At 37.9% G+C, this 13,033-nt stretch overlaps 1 protein-coding gene across 3 annotated transcripts in view; it reads right to left on the bottom strand.

The window, feature by feature from the left end:
- Positions 1-13,033, bottom strand: part of ANO10 (anoctamin 10) — a 121,544-nt gene that overhangs the window by 27,656 nt on the left and 80,855 nt on the right. The gene's annotated exons all lie outside the window — the stretch shown is intronic.

Raw genomic sequence — 13,033 nt, 5'->3', positions numbered from 1 at the left:
TCAAAGAACTCCTAACAATCCTCCCTCACTTCCCCCACCTGCCAAGCTCCCCAGTTGCAGACACTAATGGCATCATGCTAGCTACCAGCAGGAACAGATGAGGTCTCTGCTTTTTGGACATTTTCACATATATCCCCTGCCAGTAAACCCAACTTTAGAAAAATCACATTTTGCACACTACAGCCACGGTTTCACAGCAGGAGAAACCTGTGTTTTTACAAGTGCTTTTTTTTTCCTCAGTCCCCAGTAATTTAATCTCTAGCTAAGTGGATGGCAAATATTAACCAAGGGCATTCACTGAGGAGGAAGGGAAAGAAAATTTGTTGTGTGGTTAAGTAGTATTTAAATCAAGTATTTAACAAAGTTACAATTTTTGAACATATCCTGTGAAAAAATAGTTCTTACCAACTGATATCTGAGATCTCTGCTGATATCAATGCAAATAACAAGGCATTTTTAAGACAATTACCTCTATTTGCCTTTTCTAGCATAGTTACATGATACATAATGCATTTTTTTACATGTTTGTTTATAGTAATTTATAGCTTGCAGAAAACAACATTTGTGAAATAAAGTCACAGAAACAAAGAAATAAAGAAATTCTAGGTATAAATAATGAACTGCTACATTCTCAGTCAACAAAAAGTTTAACTCCTAGCACACTGTTGCAGCCTAACAGCCTCATTTTGCACCAGTATTATAATGACATTGGCAAAATACAAAAAGCAGAGATGCTATTGCAAGTATGAAACAACTACCTTACTTCTTAAGTGCCAGCTCTAAGGAAGTAGAAGTGGTCTGGTTTTCTTGCCATTGAAGTTGGGACCTTAATTGTGAGATACCCGCTCTTTAACCTTGTCAACAAAAATGGAATGCAGAATCTGAATTTTAGAAGTAGCATTTAGCAGTAGCAAGCTTAGAAACACAGTCAGAGGATACAAGATAATTTGACCTAAAAAAGCTAAGAGGCTTTGGGCATTAAAGGAGACTCTCAAATGTTTATCTTAGTGCAACAGTTTTGCCCTCAAAGCTACCCAGTGTGATCAATGTTTGCTGGAAAATATTAAGCACACACAGTACCTAAGCAGAAAGACAGTAACTTTTAAATGCATATCCTCCAGGGAAAGCAGTTGCCTATAGTCAGCTGAACTTTTCAAAACCTGCTTATTGTGACTATAAAGATGCCTTTAGGAAAATAAATACTGTAAATCAGTAGTTACAAAGGAAAGATGCAACTCACGTGGTAGGCAGACAGCAGGTGCTGCTGGAATTCAGCTACACATTATGGAGGTGCTGGCCAGCACTCCCTAAGCAAAATGTCCCCCTAGAAGTACAGGAGATTCCCAACAGAAAGATTCAACCTCTGTATTTTTAAGTACTCCTTGCATGAAAAAAATTCTACATCCTTCTGCACATAAGTGCCTCTCATAAGAAAGCTGATTACTAATGAAATGTTTAATTTATAATTAAATTAAAATTTCAGATGTACAATACAACTTTATAGAAGAGTCACACATGTAAATAACCCAATATATTCATGAATACATACCTATTCCTCATCAGTGCAGTATTGTCTTCTTCCATAAAGTTAACAAAATTTGAAAGACTGGACTTTTAATTGTTCCAGTCCTAAGTGACAGAAATGACCTTAGCTATTTTAAGAAAATAAACAATATCATGGCACTGTTATGCTGTGGTGTAACTGTTGAGCATACTTCAAAAACACAACAGGCCATGAGTCAACCAAGAAGCAATATATTGTCTAATGACAGCTACCAAACTGGCAGTGTTCAAGACCTTTCATGTTTTGGCAGATGAAGTAATTTTCCATGAAAAATGAACAGGAAAGTACCCTTAGCATCTAATATCCCCATTCTGGTGGCAAGAAACAGATTAGGTGAATCAATTCAGGTACTATAATCGCGTGGAAGAAAAGAAACTACAGGAATCTTGCCAACAGGAATTTTCCCAAATTTGGTAATCTGTCTGGCTTTCATTTTCATTGAAATATTTTAACATTAGCAAAATGTTAACCTGGCCTCCAAGAAAGAGGACTATTTGTACCAATGCACATCATTTGACCATCTATACACAGAGGAAAAAAGGAGTCAGCTAAAGCCCTGAAGCATGTGATTTGATTATACTAATTATCTTAAAGCAAATTTGCAAGCATCATTAACAAGCTGAAAGTAAATCAGACCATCATATTTTCCACAAAGCCCATAAAATAAAGTTACAGAAACTCAAAACCACGTATTACAGAAGGCAAAAGGACCTCCATGACAATTTGGCCAAATACCTCTTCTCATATATAAAAACTAAAGACTTTTTCCCACCAAACTCAACTGAAATATATTAAAACATCTGCAAATAATAATCCTATATCCTTGGCACCAAGAATAATGAGTTGTGGCACTGCTTGCTGAAGGATACTGTAGACCCTAAAGCCAAAAATGGTTCAAAAGGGAACATAATGCTACCATGGAAGAAAGCATTACTGAAGATTACTAAATACAAAGATACTGCATCTGTCTTAATAAAATCAAGATCTAGAAATTACTGGAAATTGGGAGAGTTTTAGGAAGAAACACATCACCTAGTTGCCACATTTTCCTGCTCTTTTCTAGACATTTGTTTGTGGATGCTGGTAAAGATGGCATACTATCTTTGATAAAAGTTCTTTTTGTCCCTGATATGTTTGTTTTCTAGTCTGGACCAACATCCACCTATTTTCACAAATACAAAATCATGCCTCCTTTATGTAATGTCCAATTTCAGACACTGGGCCACATGACATTTGCACCAAGTAGTCAAAATGTCTTCCACTACACTTCCACGCACTAGCCAATACACACCTACATAACTTACATAACTACTCCCTCACCCTTTTCTTGACAGGCTAAATAAATTGTCCCTAAATAATCCCCCCTGTATTATGGCAGCAAAGGCAACAAACTGCTAGTTCAGGCTGTCACATTATTTATGAGAATCACCTGTACATGTATTAAAAAGAACTGCTGATACTGGAACAAAGGCTTATAAATGTCCCTGTGGTAGACAGAGACTTCTCACACCCATCTTAAATGTGCATTAGCTGAAAAAGTATCAGAGCTTAATCTCTGCAGACTTTCTTATCATCATGTCCTCCATTCTTGTATGCCATCACAGCTCCTTTCTGATTCCCTAATCATATAGGCCCATTAAGAAATGCCAAAGCCAAGTTCCTTTGATAATACAAGTGCTACCAATCTCCTTGTAAGGAAGCTAGTTGGTTGCAGGAAATTAAGAAAGAAGCAAGTTAGAACTTCTTTCTGGTTGATACCTCACATCTGCTTCTAGTGAAGTGACTCAACAGAGGGTCCTGGTTTTGTTGCCTGAGGTGGCACAGGGAGAAAAAGGGACTCTCCATTTCCCCTCCCCTTCATGCACAGACCTTCTGCATCTTCCTCAGACACAGGACATCCTGTCATGCCCTGCTAAGGGATCACATTTTCTGCAGTTTCTCATCATTTACCAGTTTTATTTCAATCAAGCAGTGTCCACCACTGAACAGTGTATCTCCACCACAGTTACACAATCATTAGTGAAAATATTACTTTCCTCACATCTTTGAAACCCATACACTAAACTTTGCTGGCGCTGTTCTGCCACACATATATATTCAACTTGGTGTTAGTGTGCTTACGTCTCTACTAGTGACAGAGGTTGGTTTTTTTTTGTTGTGACACAAGCATGGCACGTTTTCACAAAGCAAATTTCTCGTACAGTTCAAAGTGTCCCAGAAAGAAAAAAGATGGATTTTACTTTAATCATCCAAAGCAAATAGGAGAAAACTCCAAAAACCTCTCTGAAAAAATGTCACGCTGTAAGAAGTGTTTATTTTAAAAGTATGACCTTTCCTTGTCCACAAGGACCTTCAGTTATACCAATTAGCTCAACATGGGGATGTGGGCTGGATGACTTCTAGCTGACCCTTCAAAACTACACCAGTCTATAATTCTGTGAAATCACAAACTCTTAAAGAACATGTTTAAATACAGCCTAGGTGGCAGTCTGGTTACTGATAAAGGGACAAATTATTTAAGACATTATAGCAAAATTCCTTATATCATGGATACAGCAAGTCTTAGAAAACAGGTGCTCACACAGAACACATAATTGCTCATCATCTATGAACAAGTGGGTGGTGTCTATTCTGATACAACAGAGATACCATCACACATAATTATTTTTCAGCTGACATGGATGAGCATATGCAGAGTTTGCAGAAGCCTTCAAATACAATGGAGTTAAAACAAATAAAACCACCTTTGTTGGACTGAGCTGTTTCATATCCGTCTGTTCACTTGGAAGGTTTTCCTCAGCACAAATTTGACTACGTTCAAATTATTACAAATTTTGAGAAGCAGCAAAAAGGACAAGTAGACAAAACTGGGTTGCCAAATAATATGCATAAATTACAAGACTACAAATGAAATATAAGTTGTTAATTTGTTCTAGGAAATTATGAGTGGCAGAAAACCCCCAAGCCAAAATTCAAATGTTGCCATATGTTGGGAACTCAATGACTCCTAGGGAATGGTAATTTCACTAAGAGTCAATCATTTGCACTACCTGCCAGGCAGGTGTCCCCAGACAAACATCTCAAGAGACAGAGGCATTCAAAGACAGAAATCTTCTGTCTTCTGCAGTGCAGTCTTTGCCTAGTTTTGGAGAAGGAAGAGCAACCATTCCATCCATCCTGAACTCCAAACAGATGAGAGGGTGAGGGAGAGGAAAGTTAATGCTTTAAGACAACTTTGTAGGAAAAAAAAAATTGTCTTAGTGGATATTACTGATACAGAGCCGTAGTCAGGAGATGTACAGCACAAATTGTCACTGCTTGTGTGACAGGAATCCAAGCCATGCAGGATAGCGTTCACTCTGTGCAGGCAAAGGAGTGGTCTCTGTGGAAGAGATCCCTGACAAGATTAAAGCTCAAGCCATAGCTGTAGCAGAAGTATAAGGAAAGATGGTGCTGAGGAGGGATTCAGTAAGGGACAGATCAAAGTGTCAGTAGCTTCTGCTCTCTTACTTTGCAACACAGTCCTTGACTGTACCAAGGGATTTTGCTGTCTCTTGTGAACGAAGTGAAAATGTTCTGTATTTATATACACTGGTGACACTGTTTATACCTGGTTTGCCTGTACATATCTGTGATTATAAAATAACCTGTGGGCTGCCCATTAAAATAATGCCTCTAACTTACAGGTTCAGGTCAACACCATAGATTGAAAAATACAGAAAATAATACAAAACAGAGACAAGTATTGATTTTTACCTTTTTAAAATCACTCTCTCAATGCATTTTCAACTATATCAGCTCTTTAGGTGCTGGAAGAAGGTACAGAATTACATATTTGAAAGCAGCTGCTTATTTGAAAGCAGAGGCAGCAGTCCATGAAACCACCTTTACAAAGTTCTCGGTGATTAAAGTGTGAAAAACATTTGCACAAGGACTACTCTAACACACCAAAAGCATGTGCTACAGTTATGTATATATAACACAGTTTATACACACTACTGAATTTAAACAAAATGTACACACATTAACAACTTATTTTTCTTTTTTATGCTATCCAGACAAGCAATTAACATCGCATTTTGTTATAGAAGTTAATCAATATGGCAAGAACTTGACTATTTGCCACTGGTTTTACTGAAACAGCAAATATATATCAGAGTGCTATTTCTCATATCACAGGAAGTGTGAGTATTCAAGGCGGCACCAGGAGGCATAGAGATTTTATCAAAATCAAAAATGAAGAAAAGCCCAGTGCCTGTGTAGGCAACATATCCTAGTGAAGACTTGTTCTTAGAATCAACATAATCAGGTGTGCAGCATGTGCAAAGACTCAGTCGTGGTACAAGTGTCATCACCATGCAGACATGAACCCACTTTAAATTTTTTCCTCTTTTTCAGGAGTTCTGTGGGTTCCTGCTCTTTAGTCACCACTTACATGTCAGAAAGAGCTCTTCCTGCAGACAGGATGACAGAGATATTCTTGGGAGGAAGGGTGGTAGTGGTATTAATCAGTAATAGTTAAACATCTAAAATTGCCTGAAATCGTCATCTCCGAAAGTTGAGATGTATCCTACTTATTGTCTTCCTGCTCACAGAGAAAGTTTTCCAGAGTCAAGTTTAATTATTTCACATAAACTAGCATTTCCTCTTAAAGTACATTGTTTCCAACTGGGATTTTTTGAGGTGGCATAGGGAAAAGGATATTTAAAATGCAATAGGTGTGGAGGAGTCCACAGCTGCTTGCAACAAATACTGTATTTTTTATCATCAAATTCTATTCAGTTCTACAAAGACAATCCCATTATCAAAGCATGGTAAGCGTAACCAGGCAGGATTCTTTTCTTTTGAAGGAATTTTAACATGAGAAGAGATTTAATTTTTACTTCTCACTCTAGTTCTTCACCTTCTCTGTAACAGGTACAAACACATTTAGAAGTCTGTAACTACAGACACATGAATGCCCTGTAAGAGGCTGTTACCAGAGTTCTTGAGATCAAATCTCACTGTGCACTTTACCCTCATTTGTATGGGAAGTGGAATTGCCTCTTGCCTTGCATTCAAACTAGTACACACATAATTGGGATCCCCACTGGGTTCTGAAACTATGAAAGCCTCATGCAGCTACAGCAGTCTTACAGTAAGAACCATTTTAACCTAGTTTTTATCCTATCCCCTTACTCCAGGTTTCCTTGTTGAGATCACATCTTGTCAGAGACCTGAGATATCAGGAAAAAAGAGAGTACTGAACTGACTGATGTTCATTTCACCACCAGGCTCTAGGTCAGGATTTCAAAAAAAGGTAAAATGGGTTATCTTTCCAGAGAGACTCAACTGTTATGGAAACATAATGGGATGCACAATTTTACCCCTAGCAACGGCCACAGAGTTGGCTGAAAAGGAAAGTTACACCTGCTGAAAAGTTGGTGCATTATTTGTTTCTGTTCCCATTAAGAGCACGCAAAAGTATCATCTACCATCTCATTATGCCTATTAAAAAGTTTATATTTATACTGTTAGCTCTCAAGGGTCCCACAGTTAAATGTTTAATTTATTGCAAACCAGACAGACTTGTCATCTCACCTTCAGATGAAAAGTAGCAAATGGAGACACATAAATCTCCTTCCCAAATTTTTTACTCTTCTTTTCTTCAAAGAGCACAATTTATTTTTGCTTTGCTAACACTTTTCTATTGAAAGAAATTTTCATTAACATACTCTCAAGCAAGCTCCAGGACTAAAGGAATTAATGTTTAAAATACCCTGCCAAAACTATGTTTGAGCACAGTCTGTTCTATGACTGGGTGCAAGTCTTTCTATGCTTAAAAAAACTGTTACGAAAATATAATGAATCTTACTTGCATTATATCCTGCTGCTACCAAACATATGCAAATGTTATATTGACATGTCTGAAAGTGTTCTTCCTATTCAACATGAAAAAAAATTGAATTTGTGAAGTTGAAGTAACAGGTTTGCCCTCTTAAAAAAACCTACAGCAACCAACAATGATTAGCAATGGTTGTATTTTAATATCAGCTGTGAGTTATATCTGATTACACGAACCTGTAGAGCCTATGAAAAAAAAGTGCAGCTGCATATTTCCTCAGAAAGAAATGAAGCTTTTAAATTTTTTTTTTTCTTTAGAAACAATGCTATTTTCAAGAATTTTTTGGTGGGAGGGTGGTGTCAAAACATAAAACAAGTGGTTTACTTACTCACATTCTGTTTTAACCTAAATTCAATATCTGAGCTCAAGTTTCTTCAGTCTTTCCTACAGGCTGTTTTGCAAATCTTAGATTATTTGAATGAAATCTCTTCATGCCAGCTACTTGCCCTTCCTCCCGTCTGACTGCAGCCTTGTGTTTGTTCAGCACTGCCAGCAAGCAATGAATGAGCTTCAGAGGGGGCAGTTTTGAGGGCAGTCCTCAAACTACAAGTCCCTCTAAATTCTGGTCATTACAGCATCAAATAAGACAGAAAGCCACGCAGTTTGCTTCAGACTCACAAAAAACTGTCTTCAGTTCCCATTTTGCATGACAAATAAACAAGATGTTACGAACTAATGACTTACGCTTTTCCGATGTTAAGACAGTTAAAAACAAAGATCCTGCTCTCTTCCTTCCCCACAAAAAGAGAAGGGTCCTTTCTGAGGCTCACTGATACGTCAAGCAGCTCTTGGCCCATCACCTCCACAGTCATATTTTGAGACACATGACATGCTAGCACACAGAAAATCTCTGCAACAAAAACAGCTTGAAGAGGTGCAAGGAGAATGCACAAATGTCACACAGTACAGAAGACCCTTAAGTTAGCAATACTTCTGTTTTGATCTGAGCAAAAGAAAGCTGTTCTCAGAGAGGCTACACACTCTAACAGGCCAGCACAGTGTATTCCTTCTGGAAAGGATGTGATTAGTGCTAGTGGGTACTATTCCCAGGGGAAATGGCAAGGTTCAGCAGTTGCAGTCAGAAACCAGAAAGCTTTGCCATTATTAAAGCTGCTGCAGTGTAGCGAATTGCAATGATAAGGCACTGAAATTACTTTAATCAGAAGGTTTTCACTGTGAGAACAGCAACTTTCACACACCAAATTACCTGCAGAGGCAGGGACGAAGGGTTTAAACTTTCCACGTGACTGCACCTAGGTGAACAGACACCTTTTTCTTTCTGTCATTGTCTCACTATCCTTTTCAAAAAGAAGCTTGTCAACACACTGTCATGTTTGGAAGAAGCCTCTGGCCAGTGATGATGATGATGCAGAGATCAGTCACAGCATTCCTAATTTCCTGCACTTCCTTGAGAGGGAACTGAGGCACAAGACCCATTTTCAGGAAAAGGCTGACATTGCTGGAGAAATTCTAGTGAATATTGCACCTACTGTTGCTTAAAAAACTTGATATTCTGTTGGAAATCATTAGCAAGGAACAGTACTGACTTACAAACACCTGACATTACTCTAAAGCAACTGAAGCAATTGTTTATGGATATCCAGACTACATCATTGCCATTAAGCAATGGCATATGGATAGTACAACTGCCGAGGGAGATAGTGTATGAAAGAGCAAAAGGTCTTAACTGCATTGCTTTATCACTCTCTGAACAGAAATACACCAGGGAGGATAAAGGAGGCATCTTTTCATGGCTGGTGTTCACTAAGCCTGACCCTTTTCATTACTGCCAGTTGAGGAAGGGTGACAGCTGTCACTCAGCTCACTGGGCCCTTTACTCATGAGCCTGTTATCTGTCTGGAGTCGCTTTCTGGTGGAATATTTACAGATGGACACCAGATACCTACCAGATGGACTCGCTTCTTCAGAGGAAGCACTGAAAGGCTTCACATATCAGAAGGAAAAGGCATTCCTGTTAAAAGATACTAGAACACTAAGGAAGGAGTCAAGAGCACAGGGATGACAGGATATTTATAGATTAGGTTCCCTTGGAGGTAAGGGATGGGGATGAAACTGGGAAGGGATGCACAAAGCAAAAAATCCTCCATATCTGCATTTCTGCTCCAGCTTAAGGACAGTTTTTGTCCTCTACAGTTACTCTGAAAAAGCCAATTCTTGAATGAAAATGTATTTCTCTACTGTTGCCATCAGGGCTAGCTCATCTTGCTCAGAGACTCAGGTGCAGGAGATGACATAAGGAAAAATATCTTTACCCAATTTATGTAATTCAGATGTTTTAATGCAAAAGTACCACAATAAAAACAAGCATTTTCATATCAATGAGCTTGTGTTTTCAGACCTGGTATTGATGCTGTGTAAATAGTTGCACTTTGTGAAAAGATAGGCATTCCCCATCAATGTCAATCAGTGTTAACACACTATCCTTCCTTGAAAAATATCTACTAGCTATACATTATCTTGAAGTTGACACTATCTGTACTTCATGATCAGAAAATAATTGCATGAATAACTATTTTTTCCAGTTGGGAGATCTTTTGCCTGGGTCTAGTTTCAGTGCAGAAAAAAAGGTATATATTTGATGTTTGCCTCAGTTGGAAGAAGGTAATACTGGGGAGATCTCCTACTACCTGAAAACATGACTGTAATCTAGTCCATAAAATGAAAATTATGCTGTTTCATCTGTGGTTGTCTTGTGTTTCTGGAATTTAGACCTTTTATAAGGATATATGGCTGACCCACTCCAATCACAAGGGCTTTTTGTCTGTTCATTAAGCTTTGATCTATCCAGAAGCTGAAGTATTTATTAGTGAAACTTTTACTGTCACTGCCCTGAAAACACTAGATAGTGACCTCACACAAGTTTGACATCATTATTTCCATGTACAATGTAGGCAGTGGTAATTCCTGAACCACTGGAGAATTAACTGACTGCTCCCATGCTGCCTGCAGGCACGTCTATACTTAGGCTTCCCTAAAATAGGAACTAGACCAAAGAGCATGGCGTGCTTCTGTGCTTGTAGCAAGTACAGGCACCAGAGCAGAGTTCTGCAAAGATGCAAAGAGAGTCTCAGGCACCTCACTCCACTTTACCAAGGGGCTACTTCCCCAGGAAGGATCCTGATGCTCACCAGAAAAGGGCTCATCACCCTGGCAATACCCACTTCCAGATGCCCATTATCCAGGCTTCCTTCCAGGCAACAAAGAACCTGACAATACTTTAGGGAGTGTGAAAGGAGTCGCTTCTGCTCCTCCCAAGAACCTTGATCCATAATCTCTTTAGTCTTCTACAATAAAGTTCACATTAATTTATTTTCTGGCCCAGCTTCCCCCAAAAATAAAGGCTGACCAGCCTCCTCTATCTTTACATACCAGGGAAATTTGAAGCAAAATCTACAGCTGTAGCACATCCCCCAATCTGGATTCAGAAAGATGAACATACTTTGTCTTGAGTTACATTAACAAACTTTGTTATCATATTAGAACTGTATCATAACAAAGTATTTCTCAAAATAAATCACATTATTCAACCCATTCAATAGTCTATCCCTTTACAACAGTCCTAACACAAACTATGTAAAGAAATGTTTCAAAGAAACATTTCAGGAGTTTCTAAAAACCTTTCCTAAAGTTTGAGAACTTCAAAGCAAGACTGACATTACAATATAAAATGACTTCCATTTTTTTAATGGCATTTTTCACCCTTCATAGAAGGTTTTTTTTAACAAGCTCTAATTATGACTGTTCATCTTTATTAAAGAGCTGAGACACTCTAGTCTCTAAAATCCTTTTCAAACAGACACTCAAGTCTAACAATGGATTTGAAAACAGAATAGTTACAGTCCCACTGCACCAGGTTAAAAAGCAATTAGCTTAGCATTAATGAAAATGTAAAAGTACTCCCTAAAGTTAAGGATCCCAAGCATAATCAATACAACTGTTCAAGTCAGCTGTATTAGGAGATCTTCTCTCCATGCACTGTATATAGAGCCTAATAATCTGTTTTGGCATCTCAGAGGTTTACAGTGTGGCATTGCTAACATCCTTCTAATAGATATATCCCAAAACAGCAGTACTCCAAAAGATTATATGGCAAAACACAATGGAATGCATGTCTGGATAGCATCAAGAAAGGAATGTAATTCATACTTGCACAAAAGTATACAAACCAGTTGCTCCATAACATTTGATCCCACAACATATTTACCCCAGATATTTATTCCTGTTGTTTTAAATACATGTTTTGGGGGATTTTGTTGGTTTTATTTTTTGCTTGAAAGTAAGATATACAGCACAAATTACCATACTGATTCTCAGTAACAAGAGGAAGAAATAGAAAATGTGCTTCTGAATGAAATGTTTTGGTATCAATGTACTACTTTCAAATGCAGACATTTTTCACTCAAAAAACACTAAAGAACAAGGAAAAAAGCCCAAATATCTACATGTCTGTGGCATACATAGCACAGTATCAATCAGAGGAAATCTAAAAAGGTGATGGCATATACTTGTGTTTAAACTACTTATCAAGACACTTGAAACTCAGCCAATACTCTTCCTAGATCCTTTAGGAAGCCTGAAAGTATAGGTGAGAATTAGGCCAGGCTTCTGGTTTTTGCTGAAATTCAGACTAACTTTTTGCTACTGAATTAATGAAGCAACCTTGAAAAACTGGGCATCAGGCATATATTATTGCAGGAATGCACAGATGCTAGGACAGGAGATGTAGACCTAACTGCTGACATGAACACTCATATTGAAAGAGACTCTGTATATATTCCAGCTGGAACATTGTGACCAAAGGTGACTATATTCACTTGACCTTAACATTCCAGTGGGTGACCTAGTTTTGCCTGTCTACAAAACAAAAACAGAGAAAGAACAGCTGAAATAGAAATGCAGTCCTGTTCCTTTTAATATCATCTAAAAACCCCATGAGATCCCTGGCCAGTTCCTGGTAACTTCACATCGACCCACTAGAGAAAAGCAAAACAAAACTATCAGGAATTAGATACGACTGTAATTTGGATTTTGTTTGTTATGGCTGATTAAGAAAGACAGCACCGACCTCAATAGTGATGTTCTAGTATCACACAAAACTGTGGGATTTTAACTACAAAAAGCAGTGTATTGTTTATAGACTCAGGTTGTTCAGAATGAAGAGATCATTTTGTCACATGCAGCTACAGTAGATGCTTTAAAAAGTAACCTTCAATTTCACACAATAATAATTGTGTGAAATACAATAATTATAATTAGTATTAACAATAATAACCTTCTATTTCACATAATAAATAGTACAGAGGAGTTTATATATTTGCATGTCAAACACACAAAGAACATGTTCATGTAAAACCACCATCTGAGGAGTGAAAATATCTGAAATAACAACAAATAGAGAAACCAGTCTCTGCAGCTCAATGCTGGAGTTTTTATTCTTAGTTTGTTTTCTGATATGTAAAATAGCTTAGAAATCCCATCGAGCATTGTACAGTCAGAAACTCCTAAAGAATGCCACCACTGAAAAACCAGCTCTGTAATATCTCTGTATCCTACTGAAGCCAATC

The sequence above is a fragment of the Onychostruthus taczanowskii genome, unplaced genomic scaffold (assembly GCF_017590055.1).
Source record: "Onychostruthus taczanowskii isolate IOZ18803 unplaced genomic scaffold, ASM1759005v1 scaffold28, whole genome shotgun sequence".
In the NCBI taxonomy this organism is placed as follows: Eukaryota; Metazoa; Chordata; class Aves; order Passeriformes; family Passeridae; genus Onychostruthus; species Onychostruthus taczanowskii.
This window is presented reverse-complemented; position numbering and strand designations above follow the sequence as displayed.